Here is a 20,562-nt window from a genome sequence, read left to right as displayed (position 1 = left end):
TGGGTGCGGGCAGCAGCGGTGCGGGTGGGTTCCCGCAGGAGACTCGTTCAGGGCTGGGGGTGAGTGGGAATGGAGCGGTAGCGCTGTGACCGAGTGCGGAGCCTGCGCTCCTTTAAATTCCTGAGGAGCCGTGGCCCAGGCGTTTTCAGCTTTGAGGCACAGGCGTTTCTCTTCTCCCAGAGCTCGTCAGGGAGCATTTTTCAAATGTTGCAGCTTTCTTGTATGTGCCGCTTGAGCGTGGTCATTGGGTGTGTTTCACCAGCAGCTCGCTTGATTTAGAAAAATATTCGGTGGGGATTTGTGTCTCGAAATACGCTTTGCTTTTGCTCGACAAGAGCTTGAACTTCCCAAGTATCTTGAATTATTTTTTACTACATTTTTGTCTGTGTGTGTCTTGTCTTCCCAGTCCTGCTCTCCGTACTGGTGACCACAATAACAGCTAGATTTTTTTCCTGATGCCTTTTGCTGTTGTTGTCTTTATTGCTTTTCTGTAGATTAGTTCATCAGATAGATTTTACTTCACTGACTTGGCATTGCGTACCTACAATAAACCCATCACCTTTTTTTTTCTTCCCCTCAGCTATGTTCTTGGGAGCTCTGCATAATGTGACATACTCAACTTCTTCCTACTGGGTTGCTCTTTTGTGGAGTGTGTTCACCCTTTCTGAGTGATCACTCTTGGATGGCTGCATTTTTCCTTTCTCTAGCAAAGCTTCTGATGTTACATTACGGAAGAAACAGTCCCAGATCATCTTATTTACGTGCTTGCCTTCATGTATCTGGTTAGGTTTGGGGGTTTTTTATATATGAAAGAAAATAATAGATGCGGGCTTAGGGGATTGTGTTTACACGCAGAAGAAGACGAAGCAGAGTAGATGATGAAAAAATGACTGTCATAAAGTCCCAAGCACCAAACCACAAAGATTGATGTGCTGAGTAGTTTTGTTTTGAAAGTGTGTGGCTCACAGTAATGAGAACTTGCCCTTCTTTCGCAATGGGAGATGGGGTGAAGAACCCCGCAGCAGTGCTGTGTGCTCACTGCTCTGCCCGGTTTTTGCCACTCCAGTTGTGAGGTGATCATTACGTGGTGTGGGGAGGCTGTCTTTAACTTTTATTTCTTCTGGTATGTGTAGGGATTCTGAAGACGTGCTGCCTGGCGCTATTTCTCTAAAGGGAAAAGCTGGAAAGATTTGTGAAAATTGTGTATCCCATCAGTGATAAATTCATAATTTGCAAGGTGCCTTTCAAGTAACCTTTAGATCAACTGAAGAATTATTAGATTAGATGAATTACAGTGCTTTGACATAAGAAAAATATCTATAGTACTGTTTAACTCTTATTTTGAAATTGCTGCAAACAGTATTGTGCTGAACCAGTTGAATTTCATAGAAGATTGATGTTTATGTGTTTCCTAAATGTTTAGACTCAAGTTAAATACTACCTACAATCCAGTCTGTAACTGAACTTGGTAAGAAATTTTGTTACGAGCAGGTTGTTCCTTAACTGTTTCTTGCATTGCTTTCTGAAATACATTTATTGATTATCAGTGTCTATGTTTCCTCATCTAATCTGTTTGCCTTCTGGGTCTTCTGCTCCAGATCTCTTTGGAGAGCCTGCTCCTGTTTTTTCTTTAGTGCTTTTTTTAGACTAGGTGGGAAGTGCTACAAATTCTCCTTGGTTTTGAGAGTTTCAGATTATTAGACTCTAGTATCTAAGAAGAACCCACTGCTCTGGGTGTTTCAGTAATATGTCCATCAAGTGATCCAGGTCATAGTGTGAGAAACAGCAGCAGTGGTCCAACAGACTCAAATTTTATATTTCTGCATTCTCATTTATCAGTTTAGCTGTGAATGTCTTTAATATTTTCAGTCTAGGTGTGTCCAGTATTGCTTCTTGTCCTTTAGTTTACCATTCCCCAAGACTATGTGCAGAGTTATTCGCTGCCTTGGTAACTGCCTTCAGGCAAGAAAGTATCATTTTTATCCATCGATTAGTTATTTGCTAGGGAAAAGGATAAATCAAGCAGAGCAGAATACTTCAGGGTTGATTAGAATGGGAGTTGTAAATAGAAAAAAGTTATCTAGGCCCTCTAATGGGTATTTCTGGTGAAGTATCACAGAACAGTATCTTGAGTTGTGATCCTGTCACAAGACAGGAGGCAAGAGAGATTGTCTTGATTGGAAAAAAGTAACCGGTAGTTTTATTGCCCTTCCTGTCGTTAGAGACGCTTCTGTGATACAAAAGAGTGCAAAATACCCCCTTTTCTGCTGTCACGGTCTGCACCTATTTTAGATTGTCTTGCCCAGACACTTTGTGCTTGGGGCGGTAACGCTGAGGATAAGAGAGCGTTAGCAGTCGGGTTTTCAGGAGATTTCCCAAACATCACCTGACATCCTGTGGGTTTCCAGCATGGAAGGTCGAAGCAGGAAAGTTGGGTAGAGCAATGGAGAAAACATAAACTGCTTTAAAGCTCCAGTGCGAATTACTCTGCAAACTGTGCTGTAGAGGTGGGTGGCTCAGAAGTCTGAACTGCGCAGGGCAGGCAGAGCAGGCCTGCTGGTGTGACAGGAGTGGTGCATGACAAGGTCGTCCTACCGGGAGAAGGAAGTCTTGCTGACCTCTCAAGCAGCGTAAAACTTCCAGCCCTCTTAGCACTGTGCATTTTAAAAGGAAGGATATTTTTGCTGATTGAGTTGGGGGCTTCCTGGATCATGGATTTGATCATGTTTACCTCAGGAGGGTTCAGACTCCCAGGGAGGGGGCCAGTCAGGGTTTGATTTGTGACTGACTTCATGGAACATCTTGTTCCCATCGGTCCCAGGGCTCAGCTCAGCCAATCCCATCTTGTACCACTAATTAAAAGTTTCTGCAAAACAGGGAGGTTGGACTAGATGATCTCTAAGGTCCCTTCCAGCCTAGGCCATTCCATGATTCCATTCCATGAGCAGCAGTGCTGTGAGCACCTGGGGAGGTGACCAGAAGCTTTCGGTAGTTTTCAGCTCTTGTGGAAGAATTTCAGTTCAGGTGACGGGTTGTGGCACAGGTATATGTGCGTGAAAGCTTTATGCCAGACGTGCACAAGCTGCCTTCTCTCTTCTGCTTATGTGCCTTGACCTTCTGTCTTCAGTATTTGCAGTATATTATGGCCTGGTTTTTCGGTTTGGTTTTAGAAAAGTTAATGCTGGTTTACGGGGCGGTCTGTTGGAGGCAGAGTGCTGGTGGCACACTGCACGGTCCAGTAATGGCTCTTTACTGAGTTCGAGTAGATTTATAACTGACTTAATGGCTTGGCTCATGGTGGTAAAATTCCAGGTAGACTAAGATTATTATGTAAACTGAGCTTAAAAATCGTATCTCTCTGGGGTTTTCTCATTGGTTTAAGTAAATTACTTGCAAATATAACTTGGAGTAACTGGCTTAGGTGTTGTGGAAATTCATGCAAATGAGCGAGTGCTTTGGGTTCGTGATCCTTTTCAGCAGCACACCTCGAGGAGATCTTGAAAGAGCATGAGGGTAGAAGGATGAATGCTGAGTATCCATTGTCACACTGGTATGATATTTGGCAGGCTTTCCTTTGCAGAGAGTGTTTTGTTTTGGTGGTTTGTTTTTTAATGGTAGCATGCTGTGTGTTATCACAGAACTGAATTCTCTTTTGATTCTTCTAAGAAAGAGCTCAGGTGAAGTTTCGTGTTGTCTTATGTTGCTTTTACTTGAAATTGAGGTTTTCAGGGCCTTGGATTTATTTTTTTTTCACCTCTGTCAAAATTTCTCTTTCTGGTAGCTCTCAGTTCTAGCTGCAGGCTGCTTCATGCTGCATCTTTCACAAAAGTAGCGCAGTTCTTATCCACTAGACTTCAGTATTTCGCATGTCAAACTACTGTTCTTCATTTTAACATATAGAATTCAGCTTTTCGCTAAATTAATGAATATTCTGTGCTATTTTTGCCCAAACTATGCAGTTCAAAAGATATTCCAACCTATGCAGTTATCCATAAACCCCTCAGAATCTGTTGGAAAGAGAAAGTTCATGTCTGGGGTTTTTTTTTCAAGGCAAAGGACTTGGTTATTTATGAAGGCTGTAATTCGAATGAAGTAGTTAGCAGGCAGTGTCCAGGTCTACTTACAGAAATGGTAGCATCTTTCTTAATTTAGTATATGTAGAGACTTGTAGAATGGACACCAGGCATCGTAATATCTCTGCAAAATCTTAACATGATAGAGCTTTGACAAATGAATCTTCAGAAGGCAGTGAAACACTCATCTCTCGGGAAGAGAGAATATATTTTGAAAGACACATCCAGCTCTGGCATTTCCTGTAGACACAGCACAGTCTAAAAGTAATTTTTCTCTCATTTATAGTCTTGGGTTACTAGGCAATGCACCATCTCAAATTTTTTTGCTACCTCACCTGTTCCTCCTTGTTTGCCTTCCAAAAATTCCCGTTTTTCATTTAAAAGTGTATTTCTTCTAGGATTGTGGGGTTTTTTGTTTTATTTGTTGTCTTATCCATCGTCGTCTTATGACACTACAATGTCTGGCACAATTCATGAACAAAAAAGTAGATTCCTTCCACAGTCGCAGGTGACGTTAGAAGTGACACTCCCATTGAAAACAATCAATATGCAAAATATTTGGGGGAAAAAAGGGTCATATATTTGCTTCTCGAAAGCAGGTTTGACTGCTCAGAAATTTCTGATTGTATGCTGGTGATTTAGGAAAAGGTAAGTGAGAATATTTTGGTATTTATGGAGTAAAGCCACCCATGTCGCGGTTCGGACTACATATTCGGTGCCAGAATTTGTCCACTATCAGAGACGGGCTGTAGGTGGTACTGTCTGTATTTCACGGAGTGGCAGCTGCTGTGCCACTGATTCTCTGATGCAGAATGTGCTTTAAAATTTCTTTGGGTTTTAAAGTATTTTTCATGTAATCTAAGACTAAGTTTACTCGGCATTTGATGACTGTTTTCACGGGAGCAGGACACATATCCTTGATCCTTTTTTGTGAGGAAAATCATTCCAGATGTGCTTAGGCATACAGCTATTTGAGTATGCTGGTGTCTTCCTGAATTTGCAGGGAGCCCTAAACCATTATCTCAGTCATGAGAAATCTGAAAAATATCGAGATTGTTGGTTTAAATACCAGCACTTTTACATCTACTTCCAAGTCACATTAACAGAACTACCTGACTAATGCACTTCTCCGAGTTCTGAAATGGTGACTGACACAGCTGAAAGTTGTACCTTGCACTTGTTTGTGTCAGAGACATTTTCTGGTAAGTTCTGTAAGATAGTTTTGGATCACCATGTTAAATGTTGGGATACACTAAGTGTAAGAAATAAGCAGCAGCATGGGGTAATAAATCTCTCATGAAAAGTTATGAGTTTGTATATAAATGAAACTTTTTGAGTTTTTTCATACCTGTGTACTAAAAAAAATGAGAACTACGCCACCCTCTGTTTTGTTTATTTATTTTTCTTTGACTACCTAGGGATTTGGGTTTTCACCTACACTAATTTTGCTCTCTTTCTGTGCCAGGACAGGACAAGGAGTGGAGGGGGAAAGGAGAGGATGGGATGCTACTTAGAAGTGGGTTTCTTCTGTTTTTAGGAAAAATATGTAGGAAAAGGTTTAGTCTGTGTTTAAACACTGCCAAAAAGGACTCCTGGGAAAGTAGACATGATGCAGCAGGTCGCTGTAGGAGTTTGTAGCAGCCAGTGCGAAAGGTCATGCTTACTGGTTTAGGAAAATACTTAAAAAGGGAGAAGGGTTTAAAAAGATTGGGATAATTTGATTTGGGGGGAAGGTCCAACCAAGAGCTTGGGATGTGGATGTGTGTGTCCACAGGCAACGCGGCAGATGTGGTTTTGGAAATGCTGGTGGGTGTAGGGGTTCCCCGGAAGGGAGATCTTTGTCGTGTGTCTGCGCTGCTGCCCTCCTTCTGCTGGATGAGGAGCATTGGACATTTCTGCATTATTAACATGGGCTCAAACAAAACAGACTTGGAGCTCGTTTCAGAACAGTAGCCCCGCGAGGTTTGTACACATTAATTCTTTTTCTTTCCCCTGTCATGGTGAACGAGGGTGTGCGTGTTTAAGGGAACTTGTCTCAGCAATGGTCTCTTTCAGAGACCATGTATGGGTAAAGCAGTTTTGGCTGGTTCAGCTCCCTGCTCCTCCCTCTCGGGGAGCTGAGCAGAATCTCTTCTGCTGAAACGCTTGTTCCACTTTCTGCTTTCTATATTTGTACAGGAGCAGCACGCTGGCTAACTGGGCAGCGTGGCCGACCCGCTGCGCCTTCGGCATTTGCTGAGCAGAGCTGAGCGCCAGGGCTTACGGTCTCTGTTGTTACGTCCGTCTGTCTGTCTCTGCGTCTCTGGGAAGGACTGGCGTTCCGAGTGAAAGGTGATCTGTTTGTGGATGGTTCCTTTTTCTGTAAGAAGCAGTTCATCCCAGCTGGGGGCCTGGGGGAGCAGAGGAGGGAAGGCAGTTGTCTCGCAGGGAGCATACGTGGTGGGTGGCAGTGCCATCAGAAAAGGGGCCGTTCTACCCTCCGAAAGAGCTGCTCTTTCCTGCGATGAGGATTTTAATGTCCCTGCCCGCTCTGGGGAGTGATTAGCCAGGGCCTGTATCCTTCCATAAAAGGTCTGTTGTCACTGTCTGACATGAAGATTAATGAAAGCTAGATCCTGTCCTGGAAGAACTGGGTGCCGTCTGTGCTTGTTATGGGCAAGGGGGATTAATGAGAAGCTAGACCCTGGCCAGCCTAGTTTGGAATAAGGAGTTGGTGCTGAGGGATGGCGTTGTAGGGAATACCTTGTTAGGAAAAGCTGGGAATGTGTCACTAGGACTCCCCTGGCTGTGGGTTTGCATAAACTTTGCGTTAAGGCCCTGCACATGTTGGGATGGCTGTTCACAACTGCTTTCCTGTTAGCTGCTGGCGCTGTAGTAAACTGTTGATAGGATGATCCTTGACTAGAAACAATGTTTGAATATCTATGCAAATACGCATCAGGCTCTTTGCTTCCTGGAAATGAGCAAGGAAGACATTGTTCCATTTGTGAAACAGAAGGCAGCATCTTGCTAAAATAATTCTTCAGGACCACGTTCCGTAAACTCAGCCTGAATTCTTTTTCTTTCCTACCACGGCGGTGCCCTCAGTGTATTTCCTTCCGAGAAAACTATGTGTATCTCGAATTTGGAAGAAGCAAATTTTGGAGGCAAATTGGGAGATCTCAGCTCTCCGGCAATGTCTGAATCGCACGCTGTGTGCGGACAGGGAACGGTGAATGATGTGTGGCAGTGGGCCCGTCTCATTCTAAAACTGGTTCAACTTGAGTGGTTTTGTTGTGGGGCTGTTTTCTCATCAAACAAGTAACGATCCGGCCATGCTGCAGTAGTTGTTCCATCTTCATCTGGAAGACCTGTGGAATTCATTGTGAATGTACAGCTTCTGGGATATGAAGTTTGTTGTCTTGAGTGCCCTGGCATGGTCTGCAGTTATTGCATCCTCTTAAAGACCTTTGCCTGCCTTTCTTCCCACCTTTTCACTTCCTGACTCCCTAGTTGACATCCTTTCACATATAACTAGCCGGGGCGAAGTGGCAAAAGCATAATCTGAACTGCTTATTGAGTTTACAACACCGATTACAAGCAAATCTTGGTGCTGTTTAATGCTCGGGATCGAGATTGTGCAATTCCTCTACTTTGAAGCATTTACTGGTGGCAAGACTTAATTTTTGCTTGTAGTCTTGTAGCAGGGATATAATCGGCAGTTTCAGAGGCCTCTTGGAAATGTGCTATTTCATGTTTAAAAACCATGAATTGTTCATTTTTTGGAAAGACGTAGTGATAGATGGGTGGAACATAGAACACTGATGAAATACATATTCACCAAGTGCACCGAGTGGATGAAAGATAAAGCCAGGGTGTAAAATGACACGAGCGAATTTAAATCTTCTGTTTTGTAAGGATCTTCCTAGAGGCAGTATGCAAGGAAGTGACCTTGTTTGGAGCGAGGCTAAGGTGTCGGTTGTGTTCCTTGGAGCTGTGTATATAGTTAATTGGTCTTGGACCTATTGCCCACCAGTGCAAAAGGGGTAACTGAGTGCTTTGTCTATTCCCAGGAGTTCAAGTGATTCAGGTAGCAAAATAGAGTTCATTAGATGTGTAAGGACAGGAGATCGTATTTGCCATACGTTATTTGAGTACGTAGGGGGAATACCCCGTAATCCGTTCTGGAGTGACTGCGTTATTATTCTGTTTGCAGAAGAGGTTTCATCAAGGTTGGAGAAGGTGAGAAATTAACTTTCGTCTGACATCCTGTGAAGGTCCTAAAATTCCAAGGGAAGGGGTAGTTTTTTTATTTTCTTCTTACCTTATTGCTTTTATTCTTTATGAAAGTAATTCCTTTTTTTTTTTAATATCATAACCATGCAGTTGAATAATAAAGTTAGGTTAATGGTGGCCATGTGGGAAGATTATGGGAATTTGGAATTAAACCCAGTGTCCCTTTAAAGTTAGTTTAACTTGTAAGTGCTGTTGAAAAGCTATTACTGGTATTAAGGTCCAGGAAGAGTAAGTGCAAAATGAACTTTGGGAAGTACTTACTTGTGATTTTAAAATGCTGAATCATATAGTTTAATCAAGGACAGAGAATAACATGTCTGTAAATATTGGAGGCAGTGTGCTGACAAAGAGTTGGACGGTAAAGGTGATTGTATGGAATAATGTGTGTATGCTTCTTTCAAGTATGGTGTTTTCCTAACAGAAATAGTGGAAGCTTTGTCACTGGAGGCCTTTAAAAAGGCTTAATCGGTAGGGAATTAATAATCTGAAATTAGGTACGTAACATTTGGTGATGTAGTCCCATGAGCAGTTTGAATGAGCAGATGCCAGTATTGCTCTGAAAAAGGTTTGTTCCATCTTTCCTGGGTTTCCTCTTTCCCCCGTGCTGCCAAGAGCACCTGTGGGATTGTACAGTGAATTGAATCGGGAAACATGTTTGGGTTAAAACTATTATTTTCCTGTTGTTGGTAGGCTAGATCATAACCTGAATGATTTCCTTTCTCAGGCTTGTTGTACAGAGGTGAGGATGAGCAGCTGGTGAGGAAAAGGGTCGTGCTCTCTTAATTTGACTGAAGCTGGACCTGCAGGAGGAGTATCTCGATCTAATTTTTATGGAGAACTTGCATCCAGCCTTCTCTAGTAATATAAGCACAAAAAATGGAGCAAGAATTGTTCGCGTGTGCTACCTGCTGTGGCATACCTCATTCAGTTGTAGACAGGGAGGTACTAAACGTTGTTATAATTTATTTCTTTGAGTGCAGTTTGATACGTGCTGTGTTTGGCGCTTGTGCACAGAGAAGCGTGCTGCTCGTTTGGGAAGAAACTGGTGACCTTTCCCAATGTGAGGACGGAGAAGAGAATGTGCCTTGTAGACTGTTACCTGTGAGGTTTTGATTCAGGACCTCTAGAATCTAGATATGAGATACAGAAACCCTGAGAACTTAGCAAGATACACAAGAGGATTTTATGCCTGTTTGAGCCCTCATGCAGCCCAAACTGTATTTATAGCACTTGTTTTTGCCATAATATTTCTGGAGTCTCCTTCTGCTGGCAGTGGAAACCAGCTGATGTCATCCTGCACCTTCCAGGAAAAGTGAATGGAAAGAATTGATGAAGTGTGTGAGTGAAGAACGTCTGAAAATACGTGCAGAAAAATACCAGCTCGTACTGAGTCTCTTGGCAAAGTGCACCGACCCTCTTGATTCTTGTCACCCCTTGCTCCCCCCACCCAGCTAAAGTCTAGGATCAGGTGACAGGTCCTCCTGGCGCAGCAGGGAGGGTTTCTGGGGCCTTGGGAAAAGAGAGGAGCAAGTGAAGCTGTGCTGGCACGAGAGCCAGTGATTATTAATCACCCCAGGCGAAGAGCCTAGAGCAGGTGATTCAGGGTCGCAGAACGGGCCACAGGAGTAGCTTGTGGAGCAAAAGGCTGCTCACACTGATAGGGAAGACGTTCTGTTAGTTGCCTTTAGATGTTCATAACTAGGCATCTTCAGAGGAGCTTTTCTCTGCCTGAAGCGTGGCGTTACGTTTGTGAATGGTGTTCACGCAGAAATAACGCGTTGAGGTGCATCTGTGTGTTCTCAGTAGGTGTTAGGTTGTAAATTAATGCAGGTTTTCTTTCTGGTGTTTTTTTCTATGTTATTTACGCTGGCTTGTGTGCTTCAGATATTATACCAAGGTATTGAAGAGTCAGGTAAATATTGCAAAAAAGAAACCAAAGTATATACAAATGACGCTGTGAATGATGACAGATGGGAAGCCTTCAGAGTACTTGAGTAGAAGCTTAGGAATAATTGCTTTGATGTGAAATTGTTAGATTTGATTTCATTTGTGTTTTTGAACAACATTCCTAAGCTAACATTCTCACTGCCTCTGATGAAGAAAAAGAAGTAGTACGAAATATTTTTTTTTAAGCTTTGGCTCTACACACTCACTATTAAATCTCTTGAAGTGTTAATGAAAATTACTTGCTCTTAAAATATTCATTACTTAAAATAAAGAAATCATTCAATTTTTTTGCAGATGCAAATGAGTGATTTGAGACTCGTATCCATTTACTTCTGCGAAGGATTTGACTGTGTGCCTATCCCAAAAAAATAAGTAAATAATTGAGCATATTTTTACTCTCTGGTTTTGCAGGCGTGGCAATGGCAGATTCTGCATGGTAGAATTCATGGCAAGTATTTGTCTAATATAAGGCAAGCAAGAGACACATACAAGCTTAAGGTAAATCAGTCTTTCTTAGTTGTGCTGCTTTGAAATAAATGTTTATACTTACACAGATTGTAAATACTAAATTTCACGCCTACTCAGAATTTCGTATCCCAATTGATCCAAATTGATCCAAATTGATTCTCATCTTTCAAAATTGGGACACCCTGAAATTATTTTCCCTCTGAATGTGGCAGTAGATGCTGCCAACGGTCATACGCACTGTGTGCTCTTGTATTATTCTTGTACAGAATAGCAACTGCAGTTGAGGATTTTTGTGGGGACACCTCCAATACTTCTTTCTTCCCTGGATTTGAGTCTCTTGTGTAATTGAAAGGGGAGAAGTGGGCAAGTGCCTTGATGGTGTTATAAAAGACTTACGTGGACGCAGAGCTGTGCAAACTGTGTCTGCACATGGAGGATTTTTCCCATCCATGTTTTTTTTTCTTGCCTTTAAAGACAAATGAGTAAAAGTGTTAGTATTTGGATCTTGTGGCTGAGATGTGGGTGAAGTTGTTAAAGTTTAGCTGGTATTGCTACTTCTAGAAGTAGGCTTAGCGGTTAAACTGAGAATATTGTTACTGGTTGCTGCACCTCAATATTTTACCCAAGAGAGGGCGTAAAACTCTGTGCTGCATTTGATAGATCTTCCCGTGGCATTTACAGTATCTATAAAGCAAAACGTGAATGAGGATTTTCTGAGTATTTTGGATCCTCATCTAAATATTAAATAAAATGGTGTCTTGCACATTCTGTATTTGCAACTCTTGAGATGTTTTAAGAGTTCCTTAATGCCATAATCTAGAAGGATATAGCAATTTTGAATCTTCTTTTGGTGATTCTTTTTTTTTATAAACAGACAAATGTTTTGTGGAAACTCTTGTATTAAAAAGTTGTTTATTAGCTTTTCAGCTGAGATTTTCAGCTCTAACCATGTGAAGATACTCGCTGACTCCTCCTGAGTAGATTCTGTCACTAGTTCTCAAAATACCTTTTCACAAAGAACACAGGATGATAATACTGTATAAATAGAATCTTCTAGGACCTTAAAGTGACTTGTCCAATGCTATTCAGTCCCATAATAATAGAACTCCTGTCTTCTAAGCCCCAGCCTCAGGGTTTCAACAGTAGAGCATAGGATTGTTTCTCATTCTCAAAGCGCGCCTCTTGATGCTTTTATTATGGGTTGTAGGACTATTGGTCGATCTTGGGGATATTTAAGCTGTAATGGGTATGGAACAGGCATTGCAGGTATGGTCTACATCCCAACTCTTATTTTATGATGTTCTGATTACAGTATCTTGAAGCATGTGATTTAAAATGTTTTCCTCTTCTTTGTGTGTGCCTTAATCTGTAGCGGTCCCAAAACGTGCACCTCTGCTATTCTTGATTCTGTTCTTCCTGTTACATCTTAGGTCGAACAGACTGGCGTTCTGACAGTCGAATGTGCTATTGTGACTAATTCAGCTGGTCTGCTCGCTGCCTGTACCGGCTGACCGGTGTGAGTGCTTGTGCTGGCAGCACCGAGGAGAACAGTTTGGGACAGCTCTGTCTGCAGAGGCACAGTGGCTGGGAGCTGTGCCCTTGCCCTGAGCAAGTAGCTTCTGGTGCCGAGAGGTGTGGGTGATGTGGAGATTGCGGCAGCAGAAAGGGAGCATTTCTCAGGTGAAAAGGCCTGGCAGCTTCCTTGGTAAGGTTTTGGCACCGTGGAAGTCCACCACTGCTCTCTCCCAAAGGGACACGGATCTGGGGATCTGGCCTGGCAGGGACTGAAACTTCACCTGACCTGTATGGGCCTCTCTTTCCATAATCTGATTTATCTAGTGCACTTGCTCTTCCGCTCTTAGATGCATTGTTATTTCCCTCCTGCACCTACTCCACAGAAATAGTTATTTTCATATTTCCAAATTTTTATTATTGGCTGTATTGATACTTAACAGTACATAAATCCACAGGGAGTCCAGACTGAGTGTTGGTTTATGTGAGAGACTGTTGATGCCAGGATATATGTGAGGTTGAGCTGTGTGGTCTATTTTATACATTGGCCTCTTTAATTGTCAATAGCAATATTGACATCCCACAGACATTAATTCCTGGAAAGCCTAATGAGAAATCGGGACTAACTGGTCTAGACAAGTGCTGTGACAGTAATTCCATTGATCAGAAACCCTTCACTGGTCCAGTATTTTCTTACAGATGGGCCTGGATGCTGGTGAGACCAAAGTTTTGCCTCCAGGTCTCCAAGCGGTACCAGCAGATTTAATTGGCTCATATCCCTTGTCTAGCACTTTGTGGCTACAGGCACTTGTTTTCATTACCAGCTGCAGTTCTATTTATATTATATTGCATACCAGAAGTCACAGCTATTCATCCGTGAGATGGTATTTTGTCACCCTTGGATGTGACAGGGCTAAAAGCATTTAAATATTAAACCTTCGTTTTCCTACGTGGAATTGTCAGGTGGTGTTATAGCTCCTCCCAGCTTTGCGCGGAAGTTAGAAGTCACATGTGTGCCCTTCAGTTTTGGGGCAGCTTCAGGAAGAATCTTCTTGGCAAAAGCTGTGATGTGATGTCCCAATTTACACCTGTTAATTGTTTTGCTGTCCCCACCAAGAACCTCCCCTTGTGCTGCTCTGACAGCAGTTCTCCGTCGGCGTCTGCTGCTGGGCTGGGGTGAGTCTCGGGTTCGCACGGGAGCTTTCTGCCCTCTCAGGTAACGGCAGAACCTGCTGCTGCGCCACGCCGGTTGTGAGCAGCGTGCCAGCTGTGCCTCCTTCGGTCCGAGGCGTCCAAGACCTGGTGTTTTTCTGAGAAACTGTCGGTTTCTTTGGCCTTTGGGCCAGGTTTGTCTGATGTATAAACTGGATGAAGCGTTTGGCATATTTATGTTCTGCATGCAGTTAAATGAACCATACAAAGAGAATTTTGTTTTGAGAAACATTTATGATGTAAGGCATTCTCTCAGGTGTTCCCCATGGGATTGGCAGGTTTGCTGCTTGCTTTTTAAAGTTTTTCTTGTCTTGGATTCTGCCTGTGATTCAATGAGGCGTATGTCTTTTTTCCCAAAGATATCCAAGAGTAATGGGTTCCTCTGGCTACCTTAGCTGTACTTTTGGTTTCTTTGAAGTTTTAAAATTAATTCTGTAGAGTGCTAGAGTTAGGTGTGACAAAGGAATATTACATTAAAAAGTCATTTACCGGTATATTCTTAAGCATTTACAAGGTCAGTGAGCTGTGTTTTTCATTTTTCTCTGAAAGTCAGTTGTCACAGAAATATAACTTGGCGACGAAGTGACAACTTTCCTGGGGCTGAAATATCTGGCAAAGATTGGGCTGAAGAGCAAGAAGACAAAAATTTTTGTGTTACATGCTACTTTGAAGCTAGGTCTGTTAGCAGGAATCTTTGGTTGTAAACAATTAACCTTTAATTAAACTTCAAAAAAGCAAAGGAGTGTGGGTGAGGTGGAAGGAGGTATCCTTAGGTAACGTATTTGCCTCAATCACTAGTAGGAGCTTCATAATTCAGAATGTTATGGTGAAACAGAACAAAAATAAGTATGTAAAGTGTTCCCTGGCCATTAGTCATTTTTCAGTGATATTCTAGAAAAGATAAATTCATAATTTTGAAAATACATATTTCAGATAACTGGGTTGTGTTTCTCAGAATTCATGGATTGATTTTTGTTCTTAACTAGTGTTGGAAGAAAACTGTTTTTTGTTGTTGAGTTTAGAGTTATGTGTTCCTTTAGAGGGTATAATACTGTGTTAAGTCAGTTAACAATTAAGAAGAAATTAGAATAATTAGTGTAGGTCTGCAAAATAACACAGGAGAAAGCAGAGAATTTAAAAACAAACAAACAAAAAAACCCCAAACACCACAAACACCTGAGTTTGGGTTGTGGGTCAGTTACTGAATGTTTGAAGAGAGAACCCTGATTCAGAGTAGCTACAGGTGCTGGTACGCAAAGTCTGCGTGGTTCCTGGTCGATGATTTGCTTTAGATGTAGAAATAACATTCTTTTTCCGTGTGTTGTTAGTTCTCCGTGTTCCCTAATTCAGAGCTTTTTCATACATTTCCGTCTGTGCGATCTTACATTAGAGTTCCCATCCGCAGTTTCGTTGTCATCCGTTAGTGGTGCTGCTGTCAAAGTGATCTAATACAGGAGGTCAGGATTGTGGGTACTGCTTTTGGTAACTCCTTCTGTCATGAGAGCCAGAAAGTGAGACAGGTAGGATAAGTCCCCTGAATGTCACTAGAGGGCTACGAGGCTTCTGGTTTTGGCTGTGTTTTCTTTGCAGTCTTTTCTTTTGCACCCTTTCATTTATTCTCGGTATTTTTCAAATGTGCAACTTCGGTTTTGAGTCTGATGAGGGTTGTCACCACCTGATTGCTTCTGTTATTTGAAGTGTGCTGTACTTTCACAGTCCTCAGTGTTTTACAAGATGGAGTTCATGTTGCAATGATTATTATCATTACCTGATTTTAACTCTGGAGTACTCAGTCTTTTTTTTTTTTCTTCATCTTTCAGAGTGAAGACTGGAACAGCTCGGAGCAGGTGCGTAGCTGCAGGTATGAACCAGCTACACAGTTTGTACCTCTCAGTTGCGTATTGGAGCTTCCTCTCAAATGTTTAGAGAGAAGTTGTGTTTCCTTTTAGTGATGAAAGTGGTCTTTTTCCACTGCAGCGAGGAGTGTGTCCTGAACCTTAAACTCCTCGTAGTTTCCTGCCTTTGTACTGCTAAAGGGGGTTGGGAACGTTGATGACGTGGGACTGTGGGTACCAAGTCAATAGGCTTCTTTAGATCCATCTGTAATTCAATAACATGAGAAACAAACTAAGTACAAAGTGGAAAAGTGTGTGTTCGTAACAAGTTCTTGACTAGAAAAAATCTGAAATACTCAGTAGTACGTGGAACTCTAAAGGTGAGTGTTAGTGGACCAACTTCCAATGGCCTGAGACAGATTTTTTTGACGTGCAGCAGGACAGGAGCACAGTCCAGTGTAAAAACGCTTGGAGCCAAATGCAAAGATCCTCTGGTGCAGTTTTCGTAACGCCCGAGGTGCAGTAAGGGCGTAGTTTGGTGAGACTGTTCCCCCTTCCTCTCTCGCTTGATGTCCAGGTGAGCAGACCCGTGTCCCTTGGTTACGCTCGGTTCTCATGGTAGTTTGGCTGCGTGGTAGACAAAGTCAGTGTGACAACCCAGTACAAGGCTCTTTCCTACTCAAGTTGTTGTTTCTCTGGCTTAGCAAGCTGGGATGATTTCCTGCGTGGTCAGAGGGGTCCCACAAGAACAGATCAGGCTGGCTGTAGTACCTTGAGAGTTTCGGTTCGCTCCTGAGGATATTTTACCTGTGTTAAGTAACACAACGGGGTGATTGTTGTTCTTCTGATGTATTGCCTCTGCTAGGCAGAAATATTTAAGGTTTGCTTTAGTCTGTAGGCATCCAGGGAGAGGCGAGTTTTAATATTATCTCGAGGAAACACTTGGTTTATGCTGTGGTCAGACATTTACTAGTTTTCCTAAGTATGCTGGAAGGGATTTAGTCATGTCTCTGACAGAAAGAGAATCAAATTTGTCTTTTAAGGTGTAGGATATCCTGTCTCTCCACATGTTACTCATCAGGGTATGAAGAGCTAAAGCTGGATTAAGAAATCCAGGAACACCTTCATTTTCTGGTGGTTATTTTAGAGAATTGGTGAGTGACCTCTGTGTTTGGAAGTACTGGTTTGAGGACATCGGTCTCCAGGTGTCGGGGTGTTGCAAAACACTCAGCTTCTTTCCTAAATGATGGGGGCTCTGTGCTTTGCTCTCTCTGCTCCTTTGCTGCTCAATTAAGACCATTCAGAAGATATGAAAGAGAGAATATTGGTCATTATATTTGTGGGTTTGTCCCCAGAGTTTCTGTCTTCTGAGACAGACTAATCTGTGATTAGACCTAGTTTTTCAAACCAATGGGATCCGACCAATTATAAAACACAGGCCCAGAATCAATAGTTTTGGATTACTTGAATAACAAACTAAATCAAGTTTATGGTTGCTGAAAATCAGTCATGAAATGGAACACTTCCACTTGGTGCAAGATGCAGCGTTTCTCAAGAGCAACATGAAGCTGAATTCATCTTTAATGAGCGTACAAACATATCTGGTCTTAGCTTTTCCTGAAGTTAAAACCTCCTGTAGTGTTTGATGGTTGTTTAAACCTTGTTAAGGAGGAAACTTTTAGATGGGTGTGGTGTATTTCCTTAGGTGATAGGAAGACTCAGGCACATACATCATACTGTTTCTCTTTTGATTCCAGAGGCTGGGAAAGTTTAGATATTTTTCAGAAACCTACTCTCTGACATATTGACTGTGGTCCTGCAGGCGTAACTTAAAAGCTAGTGAAGTTTTCTAGGTGACTGCTTGTCCAAAATACGCTGCAGGAGTTTTGGATTTGATTAGGAGACAAAATAACACCTTCCTAAATCAATGACATACTTTTTTTGTGTCTCCTCGGCTGAATTCAGCCAATAAACAAAAAGAGAGACAAGGTGCCCGGGGAGGGGAGGAACCCTCAAATTCTCCTACTGCCTTAAGTGTTCCATCCTGTTTCCTTTTAGTAGTTCTCCATTCTTTCACAGGATACAAATGCGTCTCCTCACTTCTTACACTGTCATTTCCTGCCTTGTCTCCTGTTCCGTGTGGTACCGCTGCCTTTATTTCCTCTTACTATTGTTGTTGCCAAGCCACTTTTCCTACTTTAAAGATTTTTTTTCTCTATCTAGAGTGCCAAAGTGTATGCAAGTGTATGCAAGTCTTTCAATCTCTCTTAGTCCTTAAGATTTCTGTAGTTCCTCTTGCAAAATATAAGCTTTGTGGTGTTCTAGCACAGTGATAAAAAAAAAACGCAAAACGCCTCCCAGACTGTATCTGCTGGAATGTTGGCAGATGTTTAAAAGAAAAAAAAAAACAGCTGAATTTTCTTTTCCATACTTTTCTGTGGAGCTTAAGTAGTATCTAAAATACAAATTTCACATCTATTCACAAAAAACTCTCCCACAGCCAACAGATAAGGATAAAGGGATTGCATTTTTATGAGTTTTTGTTGTTGTTTTTAGTGTTTATACGTCTTCATGGAATGAGGGGAAGAAACCTATAGGCTTCCGCTTTAAAAGCAGTTGCCCTGGGATTCATAAATCAGTGCTTCTTCCTCGTATCAAGTATTGTGAAATGTCTTGCAAAGAGGGATAAACTTATGACGATTACTCCTTGCTTTGATTTGCCAAAATTAATTATTCTAGAGAGCCTGCAGTAAGGCTTGTTGTTATCTGTTCTGCAGGTACAGATGCGCTAATAGGTTGTCGTGCATTAATTGCTCCAAATTCATGATTTAGTCTTTTGGCAATTTGTTTTGGTGTGGTGTTTGTTTTTTCTTTAATTCGCTGCTCCTACCAAGAAATAGCTGATAACGGTGATGTTTTTTTTCTCCTTACCCTCTCTCTATTCCCTTAGTCTGAAAAAAAGGAAATATGCAAGATAAAGAAACAAAGTTTAGCTGGGGAAGATGGAAATTGAATATAAGTTTCACATCGCTATTCTGAAGGTCACAGTTGCATACTTTGCAAAAGTGAAATCTAAACCTTGCAAAAGAAAATGTTTTACACTGTAAGGGAGAGACAACAATCCCGATAGCTCTCATTATATTTCTGTGAAGATTAATGGAAGTGTTTAATGTGTCTTTAGGGAACAGGTATAACGATATAATTAAACACCAAAGAGAAGATGGAGCTTTTAGGAAAATATCTTATTTATTTATTTCACTTTGCTAACATATGTTATCCTGATGTGGCACAGATACTCTCCTTGAAAACAGGGTGGCCAGAGACACGGGCTGCCTTTGGAAAAATCCAGGTACATACTAGCGCAAGCTGGCTGTCACTCTGTAAGTGGCACTATTGCAAACTGTGATATTTGAAGTTCTTGGGAGTTTCTGCCTGTGTGTAAAAAATAATTAAATAGATATGGATTCTGGAAATAACAGTTGTGATAAAACTCAGAAGAGCGTAAAAAATATTTGAGTAATCTCAAACCAGAGAGCTCTGGAGGCTTATCAGCTTGTTGTCGTAGGGTTGTGAGAAATTTTATGGGTGTTTGAGGTGATTTTCAGAAGGGTTCCCTCTTAGCTGTTTCGAATTTGCCCAAAGAAGAGAGGTACCTGTATATGTTTCTTGTCTTGTCTTTTTGTATGCTCCACTGTTTAGAATTCATTAAAATAACAAATTTGTTCACTTTGGTGCAAAGCTTATCTCCTTTTCCAGAAAAAGAACTCAGTTCCCTCATTTTAGAAAACAGAGGGTTTTTATAATTTACTTTGGATCATTTGTCTTTACTGTCAAATAAAAGGGTAAGTTTAACTGCTTCCCATTCTAAGAGTGCTTAAGCAGAGGAAATGTTGTCCTGTCATCCAGAAGGATGGAGGTGACTTGCCATTTCATCTGCTGACAGAGAAATGAGAATCCTGGGGGTTCTTCAGTCAGACAGAAGCTCAGAATTCATTCCTTTTGAGCTTTTGCAGAATTGATGGGAATAGAAGCTACAGGTAAACAGGACTTCATTCATGAAGTAGATGATTTACCTCAGATTTTTTTTTTCTCAGAAATATTTTGGGGGAAAAAAAAAGGCAGCTTATTATAAGCTATTTTTATTCTAAAATTTACTATGAAAATCCATCTAGGTCGGGGGGAGTATGGAGGAATTGGAGATTTTCAGATAAATGCCTATTTCTGAGATAAACCAGTTGTCACCCACTCCTTATCCTCTTTCTCCACCCAGGAACTTCCGCGAAAATTTTGTATAATTAGAAAATATTTTTCAGTTAATTTAATCTGAAATGTAGGCAGCCCAAAACTTCGTGTGTTGTGATGGCAAATTCAACGCTGTGAGTGTGTCAGTTTTGTCACTTGACGGCGCGTAAGCGGCGCGGAGACTGGCAGAGGAAGAAGCTGCAGTTCTGGCAGCTGGGTCAGGGGCTTTGATACTCAGCGGTTTGGATTTCGTTACCGGCAGAAAACATTCTGAGCACGTGCTTACACGATCAGAGTGAAACCACAAAATATGGACAAGTCCTTACTGTGTTTTGACGCGTGTAACCTGGGGGTGACCTGCTGATAAACGGAACTGCGATTCAGCAAGGCTGCCGGGCTCTGGATGTGCACAGATATAATACAAGGGGAAGTTTATTCTAGGACCTGTCTCCTTCACAGCTTCGCGGTGCCGCCCAACCTGCGTCCTTTCCCAGAGTTCGCGCTTGCCGTCGCAGTAGTCCCTCAGCTTCACATTCCTATATCTTGTCTGAGGTTCAGACTGTATAAAATAAAAGGTGGTGTTATCTTTAACTCTTTTTTTTTTCCTTGTTGAAATGGGCAAGGCTTTCTTAGGGAAGGAAGTAGCTTTTTGGTTTGGTGGTTTGGGCTTTTTTTCTCATTGTGGGGTTTTGATGTAGGTTGGTTTTTTGTTTTGGTTGTTTTTTTTTCAGTTTTGTGACCCAGGCTGTATTGTCATTCTGTAAAGTTAAAAATAATAGCAAAACTTTTAACATTTACACTCGACGGTCTCTGAGGGATATATTCTGCAGCATAATCTAGGGCTTCAGAAGTGTCAGAACCTGAGGTTTATAAACTGTAACATGTAGAAGTTTTTAATGTCCGTATTGTCAGATTAGCAGCACATTTGACTGTGTGTAGCTACAGTCCATAGAGCTTGGAATTTCCGACATTGTTTCTATTATCCTTTGAACAGAAAC

The 20,562-nt window shown here is 41.7% G+C and overlaps 1 protein-coding gene across 1 annotated transcript in view; it reads left to right on the top strand.

Annotated features, from left to right (window-relative positions):
• The first annotated feature begins 15,310 nt into the window (after positions 1 to 15,310).
• The window catches only part of CELF1 (CUGBP, Elav-like family member 1), a 35,730-nt gene continuing 30,478 nt past the window's right edge, over positions 15,311 to 20,562 (top strand). The window contains exon 1 of the mRNA XM_009875012.1: positions 15,311 to 15,348. The gene's annotated coding sequence lies outside the window, so the exon portion shown is untranslated. The remainder of the gene's footprint in view (positions 15,349 to 20,562) is intronic.

Source organism: Apaloderma vittatum, unplaced genomic scaffold (assembly GCF_000703405.1).
Source record: "Apaloderma vittatum isolate BGI_N311 unplaced genomic scaffold, ASM70340v1 scaffold2378, whole genome shotgun sequence".
Taxonomy (NCBI): Eukaryota; Metazoa; Chordata; class Aves; order Trogoniformes; family Trogonidae; genus Apaloderma; species Apaloderma vittatum.
This window is presented reverse-complemented; position numbering and strand designations above follow the sequence as displayed.